Genomic DNA, 26,280 nt, shown 5'->3' on the forward strand with positions numbered 1-26,280 from the left:
TCACCAATGTCAATTCTGTGACAAATCCTTCACAAGATCTCACAACTTGAAGACTCATCAGAGAGTTCACACTGGAGAGAAACCGTTCTGGTGTGAACGATGTGGAAAAACTTTCGCTCAGTCAAGTGACTTAACTGTCCACCTCCGTAGTCACACTGGAGAGAAACCATACAGCTGTGAGCAATGTGGAAAAACGTTCAGTAAGTCAGGTCAATTAACTACCCACCATCGTATTCACACTGGAGAGAAACCATACTGCTGTGTTCATTGTGGAGCAACATTCAATCTGTCAAGTTCATTAACTGTCCACCTCCGTATTCACACTGGAGAGAAACCATACAGCTGTGACCGATGTGGAAAAACCTTCACTGCATCAAGTCAGTTAACTGCTCACTGTCGCATTCACACCGGAGAAAAACCATATAGCTGTGACCAGTGTGGAAAAACTTTCACTAAGTCAGGTACCTTATCTGTCCATCGCCTTGTTCACACTGGAGGGAAACCATGGTGGTGTGAGCAATGTGGAAAAACCTTCACTACATCAAGTCAGTTAACTGAACACTGTCGCATTCACACCGGAGAGAAACCATATAGCTGTGACCAGTGTGGAAAAACTTTCACTAAGTCAGGTACCTTATCTGTCCATCGCCTTGTTCACACTGGAGAGAAACCATGGTGGTGTGAACAATGTGGGAAAATGTTTGCTTACAAGACAACGCTTAACTCCCACAAATGCATTCATGCTGCATTGCTTTGATCATTTCCATGAGCCAAGCTTGCTGTATTCTGACCTCTGTCGGCTGTGACGAGGACTGAGCCTCATTGGGGGGAAGCTCTGACCACTACACCACGAGCCCCCCATGCTTTGTTCATTGTTATGGCAGATCATTGGCCCCTGATTGGTGCCTTGGTATATATAATGAAATTAGTCCAAAATCCAATGCATAATGAATTTTCATTCTGCATTAATATAATTAGTCCATAATCAAATTCATATGTGTCATATATATTGTATGAGTTAGTGTTACTGTGTATCTGACAGTCGGTTATATCGCTTAACATTATGTAACAATTGTAACAGTGTAATCCTATATATGTATTGTATCACCTACAAGCCATGTCATGAGATAGCGCCTTTTATTTTGACCTTAACTTGGCTGAAGTCCTGTTAGACTTGTGTGTGTATTATACCTTAGCTGAGCAGCCTGCATGCTAGTTGATGGATGTATATTTCCTATGTGCTTTTTTTCCCAAACTGTTTATTCATGTTTGATAAAACCAGTAACCATCAAACTTTGTGAGGTTGAAACCTTTTTGCTAAAACCTGCTTTTGTACTAAAATATTGATTTTCATTAAAGTAGTGAGAGAGAAAATGTTTGATTGTGTTTTTGTTTATTTTCTATTATCGTATTATAGTAAACAAAAGTAAACAAAACTGACAGCTGGGCGTGTGCCATGCCCATGTAGGTAGGTATAGAGTAAATGAGCAGGACGGTGCATGCACGCCCATGTAGATCTGACCAGTCAGAGCAGACTAGTATTTTTGCAAAGGGGGGTAAGCTGTCAAAACCAACCTTTTGAGATAGAGGGCAGAGAAGGCTTGAAAAGGCGATGAAGAAATGGGAAATGGTAGAAAACTAATGGGTTTTTTGAACAATAAACCAGGAAAACCTTTTCTAGTAGACCTTGGAAATACACCTTTAAAACCGAGATTTTGCATAATATGTCCCCTTTAACAACATGGAACAGAGTTGATTTAAAAACAGACCAAAGTGTAAACCGATACTTTACTGTTTTGATGAATGAGTTTTAGTCAGGTTGTATTTCTTTATCACTTATTATTTCCATATGTTTCAATCAAAGTCCATCAAGAACAAAATGTCACTGTTGATATTCATTTCACGTATTTGCTTCACAGACTGTAAATACTTCAGTTTGACTGTAAATCAATCAATGAATCAATAAAAGCTTCTTAGTGAGTGTCCATGTTGTTTCAGCTCTTTGTGTTTCTCTTGTCAGTGTGATGTCATTTCCTGTAATCAGTCTTTTAACCTCCTGCTACTAACACCAGATCTACAGTGTGTCCAATTAAGGTTATTCAGAAAAACTTTAGATTTATTTAATTTCATGAACGCCTGGGAAATAATTTGGTGAAATAAGGAAACACATTTAAAGACTGAGTTAAGTCGAAACATTCTATAGTACAGTTAAACTTTGGTAACATGCCAACAATAAACTGGTGATATCAGTTCAATATATGGAGTTACTAATGATCTATGGGGATATTAACGTTATAATAAATTGACAATAATGAGGTTAAATACAGTAAGCTGATATTTTCACCATATTATAGGCTACTTTCAGTGCATATTAAACAAAACTTCATGGTAATAAAGATAGTTTCTTGCCATAGTTTACTAACATTCGTCCAGGTCTTTTGTTCTATACAAACCCTTTGGTTTTAATGATACTGTAAGGATTATATGTTAATTGCTGCAAACCCTTGACTACTGCTGACATGAAGGTTCTTCTTTAGGCCAAACAGAGGGCCTTTAGGTGTGGAAATACAGCTACACAAAGCCTGACTCCCAGCCCCATGGGGGTCCTAAAGTGGGTCAACGACCTGAACTGTTTCCTCAATAGATTTGATCAGTCTTCCACCCTTCCCCCTGTCCAGTCCCCATTGTCTTCACTCTCTGGATACGGCCCTGTCCTCACCTCCACCCATCCCCTTCCCTCCACACCTTTCCCCAACTCTCAGCCACTCTGTTATTACTGTTACACTTCTTGTACAATATCAATGTTCTTGTTTTTAAAATGATCTGTTATATCAGACCATCCGCTGCATCACTTTTGTTCACTGTTATCTTATTTACCTGATTTATTTATATATTTAGTTTTTAATACAATAGCTCACTTTTTTTTCTTTTTCTTTTCTTCCTATATTAATTATAAACGTTTAACTTGTTTTATTCTGCCATTTACTTTGCGGCACTTTTCCTTTTGTTGCCTTAAACCTGCAGTGTGTAGAATTTTGGGTTTTATTTCCTAGCAGATTTTGTGGAAAGTAATTATAATATCCATAAGTACATTTAATTTAGTGCATAATAGCTGAATTTTTTTTTTTTAATTATTTATTTTTCCCGTAGAAAGGGTCTCATATATGTCCATATTTCTGCATATTTTGGACCAAGGCCTAGTGCCGCCATCTTGAAAGTGTCATAGTTGGAATGTCATCAGGTGCATTGTTTAAAATTTAGAATTGTTCTTGTCCTTGAAGGCCACTGTAGCTTCTGTTATTATTCTAAAGGGCTGGGGTTACCCAGGGAGTGTTGAATTCTAGAACTTTGTAGAACTTTCTTGATGATGTCATATTACACACTGCACCTTTAACAACGTACATTTTGCCAATGTGGGACAAACAAAGGTATTTCTGATCTATAAACCAGGAGCCAATCAAATACAGTCATAGCAACAGGGGGGCGGGGTTTAGCGAAGTGACCGCTAGACTTACTCCGAGATCTTGCAGCTCATTGTGACCGTCTCGTGCTTAAGAGAAGCAGCCACAGAGGAGAGCTGCTGGATCTCAGAGAGCAGCAATGGAGGAGGACAACAAGGACGACGTCCCCACGACATCAGCAGGCTCACGCGACGCTCAGGTCAGTGCTCATGACGTCACACTACAGACAGGAGGGGACACTGGGTCATCTCCGGACCGCATGTGGACCTTTTGTAGCGTGGAGTTAGCGGTTAGCTGTAGCATCCAGATAAACCTTGTTCTGTGTCCTTATATGGATTGGACTCACTCATGGGCGCGGGGAAACAGTTTCGCTGGGGGGTTGCTGTGCTGCGTTATGGCCTTTAGCAACTTCTATTGTTTGTGTAACATTTCATCAACGTATTAGCCTCTTTACTCAGTTACATTTAATGGTATATAGTGCTCATATATCAGCTCAAATAAGTAGAATCAGAAATACGTACATTTACAGTTGCTCCAAATAAGAATAGATATACAAATAATGTGTTTAAGTTCAAAACAACATTTTCTATTTGCAACACTGGTGTAGCCTAACAATACGAATTTGACATTAGTCATACAAAAATAAGAAATAAAATAATATGAAAATTATTTCACAATATGCAACGATGCAAGCACTTGGAAACAACAAGAGTATATAATACAAATCAGTATTCTTCCATGGTCAGCTGTGAAGAACACTGCAGAGGTTAGCAGATGGGGAGGGGTGGAGAGGGAAATTAGACTGGGAACCAGAGGGGGGTTGAGTAGGGCCATCACAGGGGGATGGGGGGCAGTGGAGTAGCTGATGATTGGGGGAAGACAATAGAAAAGTCAAGTGGTGAATGAGTAGGGGCTGTTGTTTCAACTCTGTTGAACACATTGAGTTTGTTGGCCCCTCTCCATGTTGCATTCATCTCTTCTGTTGCCATTTGGGCTGAAACCAGTAAACAGTCAACATATCTTTGAAGGTAGATGTTCTTTCCTTTTTAACATAAATTTGTATTTACATTTTCAATACAAACATTCAGAATAATGCAGCTAGGCACCGTTACATCAATCCAACAAACATTCAATCCACTTCTAATCTTTCTAATTAAATATCTTTCTGCAATATAGAATGAGGATTTACCTGTAACGAGTTATGGTATCTATCATTTCCTGTTATTCCTTCTTATAAATCAACCAAATGAAGTGACACACGTGTCAATGGTATCAGACTCCTAGAGCATTCCCAAAAATCATGTATCTTTGGGCAGGACCAAATGGATATTTTGGAATTTAGAGGTAATGGAAAAAAACTTTTATTCAAACTTAATTCACTCAATTGGGTAGGAAAGGTAGTAGATTAAATGGTATCACACATGTTGAGAGGCGGAGATTCTTGTGATTACATTAATTTATTACACGTCACTGATATTTCTCTTTAACTGACCTCTGTTAAGGATAAATCATTGTTGCTAGGTTTATGTTTCTGATCAATCACCGCGAAAATTAAAGAAAAAATGTTTTCCTTGCACTTAATAAAGCGAACAATGTTACTCCCGACACAAAACTGCTGTGATAAGACGCCCAGTGTAGCTCTAATCTAATCTCATCTCCGGGGTTAGTCTGTGGAATAGCTGCCATAACTGTCACATCTCACTAACTGTCTCTCTGTTTCTCTTTCTCTGTGTGTGTCTGTCTGTCGCTATAGAAACAGAGAGGAAGACATGGAGTCAAACGTCACCACTGTCAACTCTGTGACAAATCCTTCACAACATCTGGAAGTTTAAAGGCTCATCAGAGAATTCACACTGGAGAACTATACAGCTGTGACCAATGTGGGGCAATTTTCACTAAGTCAAGTGACTTAAATGTCCACCATCGTTTTCACACTGGAGAGAAACCATACAGCTGTGACCAATGTGAAAAAACTTTCACTACGTCAAGTCACTTAACTGTCCACCGTCGTGTTCACACTGGAGAGAGACCGTTCTGGTGTGAACAATGTGGAAAAACTTTCACTACGTCAGGTCACTTTAAAGCCCACTGTCGTATTCACACTGGAGAGAAACCATACAGCTGTGACCAATGTGGAAAAACTTTCACATTGTCAGGTCACTTAACAGCCCACCGCCGTATTCACACTGGAGAGAAACCGTTCTGGTGTGAACAATGTGGAAAAACTTTCACATTGTCAGGTCACTTAACAGTCCACTGTCGTATTCATACTGGAGAGACCCCATACAGCTGTGACCAGTGTGAGAAAACTTTCAGAAGGTCAGGTCACTTAACTGCCCACCGTCGTATTCACTCTGGAGAGAAACCGTTCTGGTGTGAACAATGTGGGAAAATGTTTGCTTACAGGAAAACCCTTAAATCCCACAAATGCATTCAGGCTGCATCGCTTTGATCATTTCCATGAGCCAAGCTATCTGCTGTTTCCCCATGTCCACATCCTGATATATGTGTGTTTATACAGTATGCTGAGTTCTCCTACTTATAGTTTGCTGTTATTCCTGATCGGTGCTTTTCATATGATGACATGAGTTTACTGCATTTATACAAGAGAATCGCATTTATAATGTCTTTATATTCTGCATTGTCATAATCAGTCCATATTGTGTAACTGTGTATCTGCATGTCACTTATATTGTTTAGATGGACTTAACAATAGAAACAGTGAAATCCTCTTTACTGATTTTTTTTTTGATTATTTTTAGGCATTTCTCATGTTATTTGTTATTGATAGTGAAGTCCTGTTTGACTTGTGTGTCTAGTATACCTTAGCTGAACAGCCTGCATGGTAGTTGATGGATGTATATTTCCTATATTCCATTTTTTTCCAACTGTGTTTTATTCATGTATGATTTAAAAACAGACCAAAGTGTAAACTGATACTTTAATGTTTTGACGAATGAGTTTTATTTGCGTTTTATTTCTTTATCACTAATTATTTCCATGTGTTTCAATTAAAGTCAATAAAGAATAAAATGTCACTGTAAATATACATTTCATGTATTTGCTTCACAGACTGTAAAGACTTCAGTTTGACTGTAAATCAATCAATGAATCAATAAAAGCTTCTTAGTGAGTGTCCATGTTGTTTCAGCTCTTTGTGTTTCTCTTGTCAGTGTGATGTCACTTCCTGTAGTCAGTCTTTTAACCTCCTGCTACTAACACCAGATCTACTGTTTGTCCAATTAAGGTTATTCAGGATAACTTTAGATTTATTAAATTCTATAAAGGCCTGGGAAATAATTTGGTGAAATGAGGAAACACATTTAAAGACTGAGACAAGTTGAAAACATTTGCTCAAAGTACAGTAATACTTTTGGTAACAGACCAAAAATAAACTGATTATATCAGTGCAATATTTGGAGTTAGAAATTATCCATGCCGATATTAATGTAATAATAACTTTACAATAATGAGGTTATATAGGTTGACATTTCCACCACATTATAGGATACTTTCAGTGCAAATTATATGAAACTTCATGGAAATACAAATAGTTTTTTAAGCTAACATTCTTCCAGGTCTCTTGTTCTAAACAACCCCTTTGGTTTTAATGATACTGTAAGGATTCTATGCTAAGTGCCCCAAACCCTGGACTACTGCTGACATGAAGGCTCTTCTTTAGGACAAACAAAGGGCCATTAGGTGTGGAAATACAGCTACACAAAGCCTGACTCCCAGCCCATGGGGGTCCTAAAGTGGGTCAACGACCTGAACTGTTTATTCAATAGATTTGATCAGTCTTCCACCCTTCCCCCTGTCTAGTCCCCATTGTCTTCACTCTCTGGATACGGCCCTGTCCTCACCTCCACCCACCCCCTTCCCTCCACACCTTTCTCCAACTCTCAGCCACTCTGTTATTACTGTTAAACTTCTTGTACATATCACTGTGCTTATTGTCATAATAAGTATCTATTATATAAGACTGTCCGCTGCTTAACTTTATTATATTTTATTCCCTGTTATCTTATTTACCCGACTTGTTTGTAATACATTTGTTTACTTTTTTCTTCTTTTTTCAGTACTATTTTTATATACAGGTATGAACTTATTTTATTTTGCTATCTACTTATTGCCACTGTCCCTGTTGTCTCTGTTACTGTTACAACGTACATTTTACAGATTGGGGACAATCTGATCTATAAACAAGGAGCCATTCATCTACAGTCATAGCAAAAGGGGGGCGGGGTTTAGTGAAGTGACCGCGAGACTTACTCCGAGATCTCGCAGCTCATTGTGACCGTCTCGTGCTTAAAAGCAGCAGCCACAGAGGAGAGTTGCTGGATCTCAGAGAGCAGCAATGGAGGAGGACAACAAGGACGACGTCCCCACGACATCAGCAGGCTCAAGCAACGCTCAGGTCAGTGCTCATGACGTCACACTACAGACACGAAGGGACACTGGGTCATCTCCGGACCGCATGTGGACCTTTTGTAGCTTGGAGCCAGCAGTTAGCAGTTAGCTGTACCATTCAGATAAACCTTGTTCTTTGTCCTTATTTGGTTTCACTTGGAGGTTGCTGTGCTGCGTTGGCAACTTCTATTGTTTGTGTCACATTTTAACAACGTAGCAGCTTCTCTACTCTGTTACATGTGATGGTATATAGTGCTCATATATCAGCTCAAGTAAGTAGAATCAGAAATACATAAGTTTACAGTTGCTCTAAATTAGAATAGAAATACAAATAAAGTATGTAAGTGTAAAATAACATTTGCTTTGTGGCACAATGGTGTAGCCTAACAATGACAATCTAAAAATAGTCATATAAGACATACATTGATATAAAAATGATTCAAACATATGCAATGATGTAAGCACTGGAAACAATTAGTATATGAAACAATCATTGTTTTTCAATGGTCAGCTGTGAAGAACACTGCAGAGGTTAGCAGATGGGGAGGGGTGGAGGGGGAAGTTAGACTGGGAACCAGAGGAGGGTTAAGTAGGGCCATCACATGAGGATGGGGGTTAGTGGAGTAGCTGGTGATTGGGGGAAGACAATAGAAAAGTCAAGTGGTGAATGAGTAGGTGCTATTGTTTCAAATCTGTTGAACACATTGAGTTTGTTGGCCCCTCTCCATGTTGCATTCATCTCTTCTGTTGCCATTTGGGCTGAAACCAGCGGTCAGTCAACATGTCTTTGAAGTCAGAGATTATTTCTTTCACAGATTTATTAACATTTCCATTACAAACAAACAAAACAATGCAGCTAAGCACCATTACATCATAATTTCTAAGTAAATATATTTTTGCAAGGGAGGTCAGTCCTTTTCATTTACTGGATTTTAAAAAAATAGATTAGAATGAGGATTTACTTTTTAACAAGTAATGATATCTATCATTTCCTGTTATTCCTTATTGTATATCAACCAAAAATATTGTATCTTTGGGCAGGACCAAATGGATATTTTGGAATTTAGGGGTAATGGGAAAAAAAAATCTTCAAACTGAACTCACACCATGAGTAGTAGAGTACAGGTAGTAGAGTAAATGGTATCACACATGTTGAAAGGCAGAGATTCTTGTGATTACATTGATTTATTACACGTCACTGATACTTCTCTATAACTGACCACTGTTAAGCATAAATCATTGTTGCTAGGTTTATACTTCTGATAAATCACTCTGAAAATTATTTAAAAAAAAATTCCTTGCACTCAATAAAGCGAACAATGTTACTCCTGACACACAACTGCTGTGACGCTCAGTGTAGCTCTAATCTAATCTAATCTCCAGCGTTAGTCTGTGGTATAGCTGCCTTGCAATATCAGCAGGGAGGTCAGTCTTTTTCATTTACTGGATTTTAAAAAAAAAATTCAAGATTAGAATGAGGATTTACCTTTAACGAGTTATGGTATCTATCATTTCCTGTTATTCCTTCTTGTAAAACAACCAAATAAAGTGACCCCCTCTGAACAATTGTTTTCCTCCCTTGCAATGAATATAGCGAATGATACGGAAGAGCCCAGTGTAGCTCTGGGGGTTAGCCTGTGGTATAGCTGGCTTCACTGTAACATCTCACTAACTGTTTTCCTTTTTCTCTGTGTCTCTCTGTAACTATAGAAACAAAGAGGAAGAAATGGGGTAAAATGTCACCACTGTCAACTCTGTGACAAATCCTTCACAAGATCTCACAACTTGAAGACTCATCAAAGAGTTCACACTGGAGAGAAACCGTTCTGGTGTGAACTATGTGGAAAAACTTTTGCTCGGTCAAGTGACTTAACTGTCCACCTCCGTATTCACACTGGAGAGAAACCATACAGCTGTGAGCAATGTGGAAAAACGTTCAGTAAGTCAGGTAAATTAACTACCCACCACCGTATTCACACTGGAGAGAAACCATACTGCTGTGTTCATTGTGGGGCAACTTTCACTACGTCAAGCAAGTTAACTGTCCACCGCCGTATTCACAGTGGAGAGAGACCATACAGCTGTGACCAATGTGGGGCAACTTTCACTACGTCAAGTCACTTAATTGTCCACCATCGTGTTCACACTGGAGAGAAACCGTTCTGGTGTGACCAATGTGGAAAAACTTTCACTACGTCAGGTTACTATAAAGCCCACTGTCGTATTCACACTGGAGAGAAACCGTACAGCTGTGACCAGTGTGAAAAAACGTTCACTACGTCAAGTCAATTAACTGTCCACCGTCGTGTTCACACTGGAGTGAAACCGTTCTGGTGTGACCAGTGTGGGAAAACTTTCAGAAGGTCAGGTGACTTAACAGCCCACCACCGTATTCACACTGGAGAGAAACTGTTCTGGTGTGAGCAATGTGGGAAAATGTTTGCTCACAGGAAAACCCTTAAATCCCACAAATGCATTCACGCTGCATCACTTTGATCATTTTCATGAGCCAAGCTAGCTGCTGTTCCCCCATGTCCACACTCTGATATATTTTATATCAGAGTGTTTATACAGTATGCTGAGTTCTCCTACTTATAGTTTGCTGTTATTCCTGATCGGTGCTTTTCATATGATGACATGAGTTTACTGCATTTATACAAGAGAATCGCATTTATGATGTCTTTATATTCTGCATTGTCATAATCAGTCCATATTGTGTAACTGTGTATCTGCATGTCACTTATATTGTTTAGAGGGACTTAACAATAGAAACAGTGAAATCCTCTTTACTGATTTTTTTTTGATTATTTTTAGGCATTTCTCATGTTATTTGTTATTGATAGTGAAGTCCTGTTTGACTTGTGTGTCTAGTATACCTTAGCTGAACAGCCTGCATGGTAGTTGATGGATGTATATTTCCTATATTCCATTTTTTCCCAACTCTGTTTTATTCATGTATGATTTAAAAACAGACCAAAGTGTAAACTGATACTTTAATGTTTTGATGAATGAGTTTTATTTGCGTTTTATTTCTTTATCACTAATTATTTCCATGTATGAATGTCAATTAAAATTAAAAGTCACTGTAAATATAAATGACATATATTTCCTTCACAGACTGTACAGACTTCAGTTTGACTGTAAATCAATCAATGAATCAATAAAAGCTTCTTAGTGAGTGTCCATGTTGTTTCAGCTCTTGTCTCTTGTCATTGTGATGTCACTTCCTGTAGTCAGTCTTTTAACCTCCTGCTACTAACACCAGATCTACTGTTTGTCCAATTAAGGTTATTCAGGATAACTTTAGATTTATTAAATTCTATAAAGGCCTGGGAAATAATTTGGTGAAATCAGGAAACAAATTGAAAGACTGAGACAAGTTGAAAACATATGCTTATAGTACAGTAATACTTTTGGTAACAGACCAAAAATAAACTGATTATATCAGTGCAATATTTGGAGTTAGAAATGATCCATGCCGATATTAATGTAATAATAACTTTACAAAAATGAGGTTATATAGGTTGACATTTCCATCACATTATAGGATACTTTCAGTGCAAATTATATGAAACTTCATGGAAATACAAATAGTTTTTTGGCATATTAAGCTAACATTCTTCCAGGTCTCTTGTTCTAAACAAGCCCTTTGGTTTTAATGATACTGTAAGGATTATATGCTAAGTGCCCCAAACCCTGGACTACTGCTGACATGAAGGCTCTTCTCTAGGACAAACAAAGGGCCTTTAGGTGTGAAAATACAGCTACACAAAGCCTGACTCCCAGCCCATGGGGGTCCTAAAGTGGGTCAACGACCTATACTGTTTCTTCAATAGATTTGATCAGTCTTCCACCCTTCCCCCTGTCCAGTCCCCATTGTCTTCACTCTCTGGATACGGCCCTGTCCTCACCTCCACCCATCCCCTTCCCTCCACACCTTTCTCCAACTCTCCACTCTGTTATTACTGTTAAACTTCTTGTACAATATCACTGTGCTTATTGTTTTAATAAGTATCTATTATATAAGGCTATCCGCTGCTTAACTTTATTATATTTTATTCACTGTTACCTTATTTACCTGACTTGTTTGTAATACATTTGTTTACTTTTTTATTTAGTTTTTAGTACTATTGTTATATACAGAAACGTATAAACTTAGTTTATTTTGCTATCTACTTAATGCCACTGTTCCCTCTGTTAATGTAACAACGTTCATTTTAAGGATTGGGATCAAACAAAGGAATTTCCGATCTTTAAACAAGGAGCCAATCATCTACAGTCAAAGCAACAGGGGGGCGGGGTTTAGCGAAGTGACCGCGAGACTTACTCCGAGATCTCGCAGCTCATTGTGACCGTCTTGTGCTTAAGAGCAGCAGCCACAGAGGAGAGCTGCTGATCTCAGAGAGCAGCAATGGAGGAGGACAACCAGGACGAGGTCCCCACGACATCAGCAGGCTCGCGCGACGCTCAGGTCAGTGCTCATGACGTCACACTACAGACACGAAGGGACACTGGGTCATCTCCTGACCGCATGTGGACCTTTTGTAGCTTGGAGTTACATGGGCGCGGGGAAACAGTTTCGCTGGGGGGTTTCTGTGCTGCGTTATGGCCTTTAGCAACTTCTATTATTTGTGTAACATTTCATCAACGTATCAGCCTCTTTACTCAGTTACATTTATTGGTATATAGTGCTCATATATAAGCTCAAATAAGTAGAATCAGAAATACGTACATTTACAGTTGCTCCAAATAAGAATAGATATACAAATAATGTATGTAAGTTCAAAACAACATTTTCTATTTGCCACACTGGTGTAGCCTAACAATACGAATCTGACATTAGTCATATAAAAATAAGAAATAAAATAATATGAAAATTATTTCACAATATGCAACGATGTAAGCACTTGGAAACAACAAGAGTATATAATACAAATCAGTGTTCTTCCATGGTCAGCTGTGAAGAATACTGCAGAGGTTAGCAGATGGGGAGGGGTGGGGAGGGAAGTTAGACTGGGAACCAGAGGGGGGTTAAGTAGGGCCATCACAGGGGGATGGGGGGCAGTGGAGTAGCTGATGATTGGGGGAAGACAATAGAGGAGTCAAATGGTGAATGAGTAGGGGATGTTGTTTCAACTCTGTTGAACACATTGAGTTTGTTGGCCCCTCTCCATGTTGCATTCATCTCTTCTGTTGCCATTTGGGCTGAAACCAGTGAACAGTCAACATATCTTTGAGGGCAGAGATTATTTTTTTATTAACTTAAAATTTGTATTTACATTTTCAATACAATCAAACAGAACAATGCAGCTAGGCACCGTTTATTTCAATCCAACAAACATTCAATAATTCAATTTTATAGATTGAGGATTTACCTGTAACTATTTATGAGTTATGGTATCTATCGTTTCCTGTTATTCCTTCTGGTTAATCACCGAAATAAAGTGACACACAGTCCTAGTGTTTTCCAAAAAATCTTGTATCTTGGGGCAGGACCAAATGGATATGTTTGAAATGTAGGGGTAATGAAAAACTCTCACAAGAATTCTCCAAACTGAATTCACACCATTGGGTAGAACAGGTACTAGAGTAAATTGTATCACACATATTGAAAGATGGAGATTCTTGTGATTACATTGATTTTTTACACGTCATTGATATTTCCCTATAACTAACTGTTAAGAATAAATCATTGTTGCTTGGGATATTGTTCTGACTATTCACTCAGAAAATTTTACAATAATTTTGTCCTTCTTTGCACTGAGCAAAGCGAACAATGTTGCTCCTGACACACAACTGCTGTGATATGGAGGAGCCCAGTGCAGCCCCGAGGTTAGTCTTTGGTATGGCTGGCTTCACTGACTTCAACATCTCACTAACTCTTTCTCTGTGTCTTTCTATCGCTATAGAAACAGAAAAGACAAAATGGAGTCAATTGTCACCACTGCCAACTCTGTGACAAATCCTTCTCAACTCCTCAAAAGTTAAAGATTCATCAGAGAGTTCACACTGGAGAGAAACCATACAGCTGTGACATATGTGGAAAAACTTTCACTCAGTCAGGTAACTTAACTGCACATCACCGTATTCACACTGGAGAGAAACCGTACAGCTGTGAGCTATGTGGAAAAACTTTCAAAAAGTCAAGTCATATAACTACCCACCACCGTATTCATACTGGAGAGAAACCATACTGCTGTGTTCATTGTGGGGCAACTTTCACTCAGTCAAGTTCCTTAACTGCACATAGCCGTATTCACACTGGAGAGAAACCGTACAGCTGTGACCAGTGTGGAAAAACTTTCAATAAGTCAGATACCTTATCTGTCCATCGCCGTGTTCACACTGGAGAGAAACCATTGTGGTGTGAACAATGTGGGAAAATATTTGCTTACAAGAATACGCTTAAATTCCACAAATGCATTCATGATGCATTGCTTTGATCATTGCCTTCTGGATTCTAACCTGTGTGTGCTGTGACGCCTCATTGGAGGGAAGCTCTGACCACTACACCATGAGCGCCACCGGGATTTGTTCATTTTTATGGCAGATCATTGTTCCCTGATTACTGCCTTAATATATGATGAAATGAGTTCGAAATCCAATGTTTACTGATTTTTATTCTGCATTAATGTTATCAGTACATATTCAGATACACATGTCTCAAATATATTGTATGAGTTAGTGTTACTGTGTATCTGACAGTTATATCCGTTAACATTATGTAACAGTTGTAACAGTTTAATCCTGTATGTGTATTGTATCACCTACAAGCCATGTCATGAGATAGCGCCTTTTATTTTGACCTTAACTTGGCTGAAGTCCTGTTAGACTTGTGTGTTTATTATACCTTAGCTGAGCAGCCTGCATGCTAGTTGATGTTTATTCATGTATGATAAAACCAGTAACCAGTAACCATCAAACTTTGTGAGGTTGAAAACTTTTTGCTAAAACCTGCTTTTGTACTAAAATATTGATTTTCATTAAAGTAGTGAGAGAGAAAATGTTTGATTGTGTTTTTGTTTATTTCTATTATCGTATTTTCAAACCTTTACAATATGGAACAGAGTGAAACATGTCTATTCAGTTAAAAACAGACCAAAGTGTATTCCGATACTTTATTGTTTTGATGAATGAGTTGTATTTGAGTTTTATTTCTTTATCACTAATTATTTCCATGTTTCAAACAAAATCAATTAAAGGGAAAATTCGCCGATTTTCAACCTTAACTCATCTACCATAATATCCTTTGGGTTGCATTATATCCCCGTGTATTTTTTCAACATCGTCCGTTTCGCGGGGGCCGAGCTTCAAAAATCCATTCACCGGTGACGTTTCTGTGACGTTTCCGTGTCAAGGAAGAGCTCGTGCAGACTACAGACTCTTGGAGCCGAGCTCACCAACCCCCCTCTCTGTGAATCCAGGGGGCGGGCTCTAAAAGCACGTGCGAACCAAAACAAACCGTCTGTCCATGCCCATGGTCCGTGACAGTTTACTTGTATCATTTCCTGCATTGAAAATTGCATCTTTTCACACGGGCACAGACGATATGGATGAGGATACTTTAAAAAGTGTGTTGGCTGACTGGAATGAACCAGCAGGGTATTTAGTTGGGCCAGAGAAGCCTACACTGCTGAAGAAATTCAGCGAGGAAATACAGTATGCAGAGAGGCCGAGGCTGCAGCTGTTTCAGCCTTGGTTAGGGTTAGCCTTGTAAGACAATACAACTGGACCACCATTAGAAACCGAGAGACATTTTCAATATCCCAAAAATAATTTGGAAAAGACAACAAATACCAGCAAGACCGGGAGGGCAGATGATCATTGAGTGAGTAACACTATTTTTTTCTAGCATGTTGTAACGTTATCTTTGTCACATTGTGTTGTCTGAGCCATTGCACTGATGTTGCACTTAGCATGTCTATAGCACTTTTCAGAAGAACCCTTTACAACAGGTCAAATAAAATGACCAGTCTTTTGTTCTTACATTGGCTGCTATTGTTACATTATAGCTTTGTGGAGAGTAACCACTTGTTTTGTGTTTTAATTTCTTTAGACATAATCGACTTGTCACACGTCGGTTCTTGATTGAGTGGGTGCTCCAAAGGGGAGATACTTGGCAAGGGCACCGCATCGTCTTACCTGATTGTGTCATACAGCGCATCAGAGCCAAATATCCATCTCCAAATGGTCACTACAGGCGACAGGCTGAAGAAGACGCTACGTAGAAGCTACGGATGAGCTATGATCAAATATTTTGACCTGTAAATACTGCTGCTAACTATGGACACTGATTGAGATTTAATCATGTGAAAATGTGTCAATTCTCCTTGACTGTATTTACAAATAAAAATAATTTTGTATAAACATGATTGTTTTTTGTCATTGCATAGGTAACCATTTTAATACATAGGTTTGACTTATCAACTAAAAGTGAAATAGTTTCAGAGAATCAAACACTTTATAAGGCATAGATAGAGTTTAATATAACAAGCAAGTAAAACAGTGTGCATTATTCTACACACAACTGTAAAGTATGTACATATACAAATGTAAAAAAGAAAAATAACATTTTCAAAAGCTTTGAGTTTCCAGTGTGTTGGGAAAAACAATTGTAGCATAATGCTTCCTTCGTCAAGTTACTGTTGAAATATTGAGTGATGTTTAGCAGCAGCTTCTTCTGTAGTTGGTTTTGGACATGTTGTGAGGGAGGGCAGGCTGAGGGAGCTGTAGTGATGATGTCAGCACTTTGCAGGCAGCAGTCCCTTCTTCATGTGATGACGAGTTCTACGAGGGATGCTCTGAAGTGGTGCGTGTGTGCGGGATGTAAACAGTCTTCACAACAGAGTGCGTGGTCCTCGGACAATACACCATCTTCCTTTGGACCTCACCTGAAATGACAAATTATGATTGTATCACAAGGCCAGCACTGAAGAGATGACAAAAGAAAAATCAATGTGTTATACTGTAAAGATAATGTTGCTGTTGCAATAAATATATAAAACAGACAAACCACTATGTAACCATAGATAGGTCAGTCAGTTAGTGCACTAACACAATAGTAGTCTTTTGTCTAAGAAGACATCATGTTTATATTAGCAGCCAAGCATACTGTATGCCAGGGTGTGGCTATGCATTTGCATTAGGAAGAGCCAAGACGACACAAGACTAGGGACATCAGTGCTAATCACCCAGCCATCACCATCAGCATAGCAATTGTTTATGGTTTTGGAAAGCTGATCATTTTAACGACATCGCTAATAACCATGCACATGGAAAACAAACACACAGTCACACACAAACAGCCTTGCAAATGCAACTAAATCTTCCTCAAGGATACACAGAGGGGCCTACTGCCCCCCTCACGAGTTCACTTCTAACTTTAGCTTAGCGGCTAAGGTAACTTGGCTACAGCTACAACCGGTAGACTAATTCCTCCTTGCCCCATCTATCAGCCTTACACCGGGACACAATATTCAACAGCGGTGTGGGCAGCACAGTTATTAATGTAGGGGAAACACTGATACTAACTACAGTAGGCTACTATGCAATTTAGCTCACGTTAGCTTACCTTTATTCGGATTCTTTTTCCCGGGGCTGGGGCTATGCATCACGCCGGTGAATAGGCAACAGGTAGGGCCTAGTATCTTCAGCTTACGCTTACTCCTGCTTCTTTTCTGTTTCCTAAAGTTGGCGCATCTAGGCACATTATAGGACGGCATGTTTTCTTTGTGGTAGTAGTCCAACAGTGAAATAATACGAAGCGCGCTATTACTGTACTGCTTACACGGGTCAGGTCCGTGCTGTGTTTATGTCCCCATGGTAACGCGAGCAGCTCGGAATCTGGGCAGGCTGCAGAGCGTACCCCCCCGCGCAATGCATCCTGGGGCCTGTAGGAACTGTAAAAACGGCTACGTCAGCCCCGCGTCATCAGTTTAAATCCGAAATCATTGTGCTCTCTGCCAATTCGGATCAATTTTTGGGGGGCTTTTTTCAATAGACTACTAATATACTCGGCCCTGATATACCATTCACATGAAAATGGGCGAATTTTCCCTTTAAGAATGCAATATCACTGCAAATATTAATGTCATGCATTTGCTTCACAGACAGTATATACTTTAGTTTGACTCTAAATCAATCAATGTATCAATAAAAGCTTTTTAGTGAGTGTCCATGTTGTTTTAGTCATATACACTCATCGGCCACTTTATTAGTTACAGCGGTTAATTTTCTTGGTAACACATATAACTTATCAGCCAATCACATAGCAGCAACTCAATGCATTTAGGCATGTAGACCTGGACAGGACAACTTATTGAAGTTAAAACCGAGCATCAGAATGGGGAAGAAAGGGGGTTTAAGTGACTTTGAACATGGCAATGTTGATGGTGCCAGAAGGGCTGGTCTGAGTATTTCAGAAACTGCTGATCTACTGGGATTCTCACGCACAACCATCTCTAGGGCTTATAGAGAATGGCCCAAAAAATAAATTATATTCAGTGAGGGCATAAAATGCCTTGTTGATGTCAGAGGTCAGAGGAGGATGGGCATACTGGTTCAAGATTATAGAAAGGCAAAAGTAACTCAAATAACCACTGGTAACAACCAGGGTATGCAGAATACCATCTCTGAATGTAAAACACAACCAACCTTGAAGCAGATGGGCTACAGCAACAGAAGACCCCAAAAAGTGCCACTCCTGTCAGCTAAAAACAGGAAACTGAGGCTACAATTCGCACAGGCCCACCAAAATTGTACAATAAAAGATTGGAAAAGTCTTGCCTGTGTCAGAATTTGGCGTAAAGAACATGAAAGTATGGTTCCATCCTGCCTTGCACCATCAACCATGCCTTGAGTTGCGGCCATGTGATTGGAAGATAAGCTTTTTGTTTGTATAAGCAATTGAACAGGTGTACCTAATAAAGTGACCGGTTGTTTTAGTCATATATATATAACCCTAGATATAGCACGCCCCGTCTCAGCCACAGCACACGGGCCGTTATCTTATGTAGGTCGTGCACCACACTTCTCTCAACTGGCAGAGAGGAAAATCAACAAAAAAATTGCGGAAAAGCAATCTTGTTTCAGGGATTTTGAAAACATGTGAATAATGTAAGGGTAATTATTCAACTACAGCAACTTTTAATGTTGAAAGTTTTGAAATATCTCCCACATTATTTTGTGAATTGTATTGATAGCCATATTTTTCAGTTCTCTATCTTGTGTATAAACAATCCTGATAGTGGATGTGCTTACATTATTTAAATAGTCTAATATGTAATTTGTATGCCATCTTGTTTTTAACAACCAGAGGAAAACTATGAACTTAGCCTGTGTTTTCAAAATATCTAATGTAGTGCCACAGACAGATGTGACCAGTATGAAAATCATTTATTTTCAGGGCCTTTAGGTCAGGAAATAAAGCTAAACAAAGCCTGACTCCCAGCCCATGGGGGTCCTAAAGTGGGTCAACGACCTAGACTGTTTCTTCAATAGATTTGATCAGTCTTCCACCCTTCCCCCTGTCCAGTCCCCATTGTCTTCACTCTCTGGATACGGCCCTGTCCTCACCTCCACCCACCCCCTTCCCTCCACACCTTTCTCCAACTCTCAGCCACTCTATTATTACTGTTAAACTTCTTGTACAATATCACTGTGCTTATTGTTTTAATAAGTATCTATTACATAAGACTATCCGCTGCTTAACTTTATTATATTGTATTCCCTGTTATCTTATTTTACCGACTTGTTTGTAATACATTTGTTTACTATTTTCTTCATTTTTCAGTACTATTTTTATATACAGGTATGAACTTATTTTATTTTGCTATCTACTTATTGCCACTGTCCCTTCTGTTACTGTTACAACGTACATTTTACAGATTGGGGACAAACAAAGGAATTTCCGATCTTTAAACAAGGAGCCATTCATCTACAGTCATAGCAAAAGGGGGGCGGGGTTTAGCAATGTGACCGCGAGACTTACCCCGAGATCTCGCAGCTCATTGTGACCGCCTCGTGCTTAAGAGCAGCAGCCACAGAGGAGAGCTGCTGGATCTCAGAGAGCAGCAATGGAGGAGGACAACAAGGACGACGTCCCCACGACATCAGCAGGCTCATGCAACGCTCAGGTCAGTGTTCATGACGTCATACTACAGACACGAAGGGACACTGGGTCATCTCCTGACTGCATGTGGACCTTTTGTAGCGTGGAGTTAGCGGTTAGCTTTAGCATCCAGATAAACTTTGTTCTTTGTCCTTATATGGATTGGACTCACTCATGGGCGCGGGGAAACAGTTTCGCTGGGGGGTTGCTGTGCTGCGTTATGGCCTTTAGCAACTTCTATTGTTTGTGTAACATTTTAACAACGTAGCATCTTCTCTACTCTGTTACATGTGATGGTATATAGTGCGCTCATATATCAGCTCAAATAAGTAGAATCAGAAATACCTACCTGCTCATATATCAGAATAGAAATACAAATAAAGTATGTAAGTGTAAATAACATTTGCTTCGTGGCACAATGGTGTAGCCTAACAATGACAATCTAAAAATAGTCATATAAGACATACATTGATATAAAAATGATTCAAAAATATGCAATGATGTAAGCACTGGAAACAATTAGTATATGAAACAATCAGTGGTCTTCCATGGTCAGCTGTGAAGAACACTGCAGAGGTTAGCAGAGGGGGGAGGGGTGGAGGGGGAAGTTAGACTGGGAACCAGAGGAGGGTTGAGTAGGGCCATCACAGGGGGCAGTGGAGTAGCTGGTGATTGGGGGAAGACAATAGAAAAGTCAAGTGGTGAATGAGTAGGTGCTATTGTTTCAAATCTGTTGAACACATTGAGTTTGTTGGACCCTCTCCATGTTGCATTAATCTCTTCTGTTGCCATTTGGGCTGAAACCAGCGGTCAGTCAACATATCTTTGAAGGCAGAGATTATTTCTTTCACAGATTTATTAACATGTCCAATACAAACAAACATAACAATGCAGCTAAGCACCATTACATCACCATTTCTAAGTAAATATATTTTTGCAAGGGAGGTCAGTCCTTTTCATTTACTGGATTTAAAAAAAATAGACTAGAATGAGGATTTACCTGTAACAAGTAATGGTATCTATCATTTCCTGTTATTCCTTATTGTATGTCAACCAAAAATATTGTATCTTTGGACAGGACCAAATGTATATTTTGGAATTGAGGGGTAATGGGAAAAAAAATCTTCAAACTGAACTCACACCATTGGGTCGAACAGGTAGTAGAGTAAATGGTATCACACATGTTGAAAGGCAGAGATTCTTGTGATTACATTGATTTATTACACGTCACTGATACTTCTCTATAACTGACCATTGTTAAGGATAAATCATTGTTGCTAGGTTTATACTTCTGATAAATCACTCAAAATTATTTAAAAAAAAATTCCTTGCACTTAATAAAGCGAACAATGTTACTCCTGACACACAACTGCTGTGATACGACGCTCAGTGTAGCTCTAATCTAATCTCCAGCTTTAGTCTGTGGTATAGCTGCCTTGCAATATCAGCAGGGAGGTCAGTCTTTTTCATTTACTGGATTTAAAAAAAAAAATTCAAGATTAGAATGAGGATTTACCTTTAACGAGTTATGGTATCTATCATTTCCTGTTATTCCTTCTTGTAAATCAACCAAATAAAGTGACCCCCTCTGAACAATTGTTTTCCTCCCTTGCAATGAATATAGCGAATGATACGGAAGAGCCCAGTGTAGCTCTGGGGGTTAGCCTGTGGTATAGCTGGCTTCACTGTAACATCTCACTAACTGTCTTCCTGTTTCTCTGTGTCTGTCACTATAGAAACAAAGAGGAAGAAATGGAGTAAAACGTCACCAATGTCAACTCTGTGACAAATCCTTCACAAGATCTCAAAACTTGAAGACTCATCAGAGAGTTCACACTGGAGAGAAACCGTTCTGGTGTGAACTATGTGGAAAAAGTTTTGCTCGGTCAAGTGACTTAACTGTCCACCTCCGTATTCACACTGGAGAGAAACCATACAGCTGTGAGCAATGTGGAAAAACGTTCATTAAGTCAGGTAATTTAACTACCCACCTCCGTATTCACACTGGAGAGAAACCATACAGCTGTGAGCAATGTGGAAAAACTTTCACTTTGTCAGGTCACTTAACAGTCCACCGCCGTATTCACACTGGAGAGAAATCATACAGCTGTGACCAGTGTGAAAAAACGTTCACTACGTCAAGTCAATTAACTGTCCACCTCCGTATTCACACTGGAGAGAAACCATACAGCTGTGAGCAATGTGGAAAAACGTTCAGTAAGTCAGGTAATTTAACTACCCACCACCACAGAGGCCACCAGCCACAGAGGAGAGCTGCTGGATCTCAGAGAGCAGCAATGGAGGAGGACAACAAGGACGACATCCCCACGACATCAGCAGGCTCACGCGACGCTCAGGTCAGTGTTCATGACGTCACACTACAGACAGGAGGGGACACTGGGTCATCTCCTGACCGCATGTGGACCTTTTGTAGCTTTGAGTTAGCGGTTAGCTGTAGTGTCCAGATAAACCTTGTTCTTTGTCCTTATATGTATTGGACTCACTCATGGGCGCGGGGAAACAGTTTCGCTGGGGGGTTGCTGTGCTGCGTTATGGCCTTTAGCAACTTCTATTATTTGTGAAACATTTCATCAACGTATCAGCCTCTCTACTCAGTTACATTTATTGGTATATAGTGCTCATATATAAGCTCAAATAAGTAGAATCAGAAGTACGTACATTTACAGTTGCTCCAAATAAGAATAGATATACAAATAATGTATGTAAGTTCAAAACAACATTTTCTATTTGCCACACTGGTGTAGCCTAACAATACAAATCTGACATTAGTCATATAAAAATAAGAAATAAAATAATATGAAAATTATTCCACAATATGCAACGATGTAAGCACTTGGAAACAAAAAGAGTATATCATACAAATCAGTGTTCTTCCATGGTCAGCTGTGAAGAATACTGCAGAGGTTAGCAGAGGGGGAGGGGTGGAGGGGGAAGTTAGACTGGGAACCAGAGGACGGTTGAGTAGGGCCATCACAGGGGGATGGGGGGCAGTGGAGTAGCTGGTGATTGGGGGAAGACAATAGAAAAGGCAAGTGGTGAATGAGTAGGGGCTTTTGTTTCAAATCTGTTGAACACATTGAGTTTGTTGGCCCTTCTTCATGTTGCATTCATCTCTTCTGTTGCCATTTGGGCTGAAACCAGTGAACGGTCAACATACCTTTGAAGGCAGAGATTATTTCTTTCACAGACTTATTAACATTTCCAATACAAACAAACATAACAATGCAGCTAAGCACCATTACATCATCATTTCTAAGTAAATATCTTTTTGCAAGGGAGGTCAGTCCTTTTCATTTACTGGATTAAAAAAAAATAGATTAGAATGAGGATTTACCTGTAACAAGTAATGGTATCTATAATTTCCTGTTATTCGGTATTGTATATCAACCAAAAATATTGTATCTTTGGACAGGACCAAATGGATATTTTGGAATTTAGGGGTAATGGAAAAAAAAAAATCTGAACTCACACCATTGGGTCAAACAGGTAGTAGAGTAAATGGTATCACACATGTTGAAAGGCAGAGATTCTTGTGATTACATTGATTTATTACACGTCACTGATACTTCTCCATAACTGACCACTGTTAAGCATAAATCATTGTTGCTAGGTTTATACTTCTGATAAATCACTCTGAAAAAATTTTTTTTTTAAATTCCTTGCACTTAATAAAGCGAACAATGTTACTCCTGACACACACCTGCTGTGATACGACGCTCAGTGTAGCTCTAATCTAATCTCCAGCTTTAGTCTGTGGTATAGCTGCCTTGCAATATCAGCAGGGAGGTCAGTCTTTTTCATTTACTGGAATTAAAAAAAAAAATTCAAGATTAGAATGAGGATTTACCTTTAAGGAGTTATGGTATCTATCATTTCCTGTTATTCCTTCTTGTAAATCAACCAAATAAAGTGACCCCCTCTGAACAATTGTTTTCCTCCCTTGCAATGAATATAGCGAATGATACGGAAGAGCCCAGTGTAGCTCTGGGGGTTAGCCTGTGGTATAGCTGGCTTCACTGTAACATCTCACTAACTGTCTTCCTGTTTCTCTGTGTCTGTCTGTCACTATAGAAACAAAGAGGAAGAAATGGAGTAAAACGTCACCAATGTCAACTCTGTGACAAATCCTTCACAAGATCTCAAAACTTGAAGACTCATCAGAGAGTTCATACTGGAGAGAAACCGTTCTGGTGTGAACTATGTGGAAACACTTTTGCTCGGTCAAGTGACTTAACTGTCCACCTCCGTATTCACACTGGAGAGAAACCATACAGCTGTGAGCAATGTGGAAAAACGTTCAGTAGGTCAGGTAAATTAACTACCCACCACCGTATTCACACTGGAGAGAAATCATACAGCTGTGACCAGTGTGAAAAAAAGTTCACTACGTCAAGTCAATTAACTGTCCACCGTCGTGTTCACACTGGAGTGAAACCGTTCTGGTGTGAACAATGTGGGAAAACTTTCAGAAGGTCAGGTGACTTAACAGCCCACCGTCGTGTTCACACTGGAGAGAAACTGTTCTGGTGTGAGCAATGTGGGAAAATGTTTGCTCACAGGAAAACCCTTAAATCCCACAAATGCATTCACGCTGCATCACTTTGATCATTTTCATGAGCCAAGCTAGCTGCTGTTCCCCCATGTCCACACTCTGATATATTTTATATCAGAGTGTTTATACAGTATGCTGAGTTCTCCTACTTATAGTTTGCTGTTATTCCTGATCGGTGCTTTTCATATGATGACATGAGTTTACTGCATTTATACAAGAGAATCGCATTTATGATGTCTTTATATTCTGCATTGTCATAATCAGTCCATATTGTGTAACTGTGTATCTGCATGTCACTTATATTGTTTAGAGGGACTTAACAATAGAAACAGTGAAATCCTCTTTACTGATTTTTTTTTGATTATTTTTAGGCATTTCTCATGTTATTTGTTATTGATAGTGAAGTCCTGTTTGACTTGTGTGTCTAGTATACCTTAGCTGAACAGCCTGCATGGTAGTTGATGGATGTATATTTCCTATATTCCATTTTTTTCCAACTCTGTTTTATTCATGTATGATTTAAAAACAGACCAAAGTGTAAACTGATACTTTAATGTTTTGACGAATGAGTTTTATTTGCGTTTTATTTCTTTATAACTAATTATTTCCATGTGTTTCAATTAAAGTCAATAAAGAATAAAATGTCACTGTAAATATACATTTCATGTATTTGCTTCACAGACTGTAAAGACTTCAGTTTGACTGTAAATCAATCAATGAATCAATAAAAGCTTCTTAGTGAGTGTCCTTGTTGTTTCAGCTCTTTGTGTTTCTCTTGTCAGTGTGATGTCACTTCCAGTAATCAGTCTGTTAACCTCCTGCTGCTAACACCAGATTTACTGTGTGTCCAATTAAGGTTATTCATGATAACTTTAGATTTATTAAATTATATAAAGGCCTGGGAAATAATTTGGTGAAATCAGGAAACAAATTGAAAGACTGAGACAAGATGAAAACATATGCTTATAGTACAGAAATAATAATTTGGTAACATGCCAACAATAAACTGGTTATATCATTTCAATATATGGAGTTACTAATGATCTATGGGGATATTAACGTTATAATAAATTGACAATAATGAGGTTAAATACAGTAGGCTGATATTTTCACCATATTATAGGCTACTTTCAGTGCATATTAGATGAAACTTCATGGTAATAAAGATAGTTTCTTGCCATAGTTTACTAACATTCTTCCAGGTCTTTTGTTCTATACAAACCCTTTGGTTTTAATGATACTGTAAGGATTATATGTTAAGTGCCCCAAACCCTGGACTACTGCTGACATGAAGGCTCTTCTTTAGGCCAAACAGAGGGCGTATAGGTGTGGAAATACAGCTACACAAAGCCTGACTCCAAGCCCATGGGGGTCCTAAAGTGGGTCAACGACCTATACTGTTTCTTCAATAGATTTGATCAGTCTTCCACCCTTCCCCCTGTCCAGTCCCCATTGTCTTCCCTCTCTGAATACGGCCCTGTCCTCACCTCCACCCACCACCTTCCCTCCACACCTTTCTCCAACTCTCAGCCACTCTGTTATTACTGTTAAACTTCTTGTACAATATCACTGTGCTTATTGTCTTAATAAGTATCTATTATATAAGACTATCCGCTGCTTAACTTAACTTTATTATATTTTATTCCCTGTTATCTTATTTACCCGACTTGTTTGTATTACATTTGTTTACTTTTTTCTTAGTTTTTAGTACTATTGTTATATACAGA

General features: G+C 39.0%; 1 long non-coding RNA gene across 1 annotated transcript; it reads right to left on the reverse strand.

Annotated features, from left to right (window-relative positions):
• Nucleotides 1-16,331: 16,331 nt before the first annotated feature.
• On the reverse strand, nt 16,332-17,679 carry LOC307268858. The gene is made up of 2 exons (XR_013845476.1): nt 17,443-17,679; nt 16,332-16,762 (listed from the first exon to the last, which is right to left on the reverse strand). It is a non-coding gene; the product is annotated as an uncharacterized lncRNA (long non-coding RNA).
• Nucleotides 17,680-26,280: the final 8,601 nt, after the last annotated feature.

The sequence above is a fragment of the Ammodytes marinus genome (assembly GCF_949987685.1).
Source record: "Ammodytes marinus genome assembly, chromosome: 23".
Lineage (NCBI taxonomy): Eukaryota > Metazoa > Chordata > Actinopteri > Uranoscopiformes > Ammodytidae > Ammodytes > Ammodytes marinus.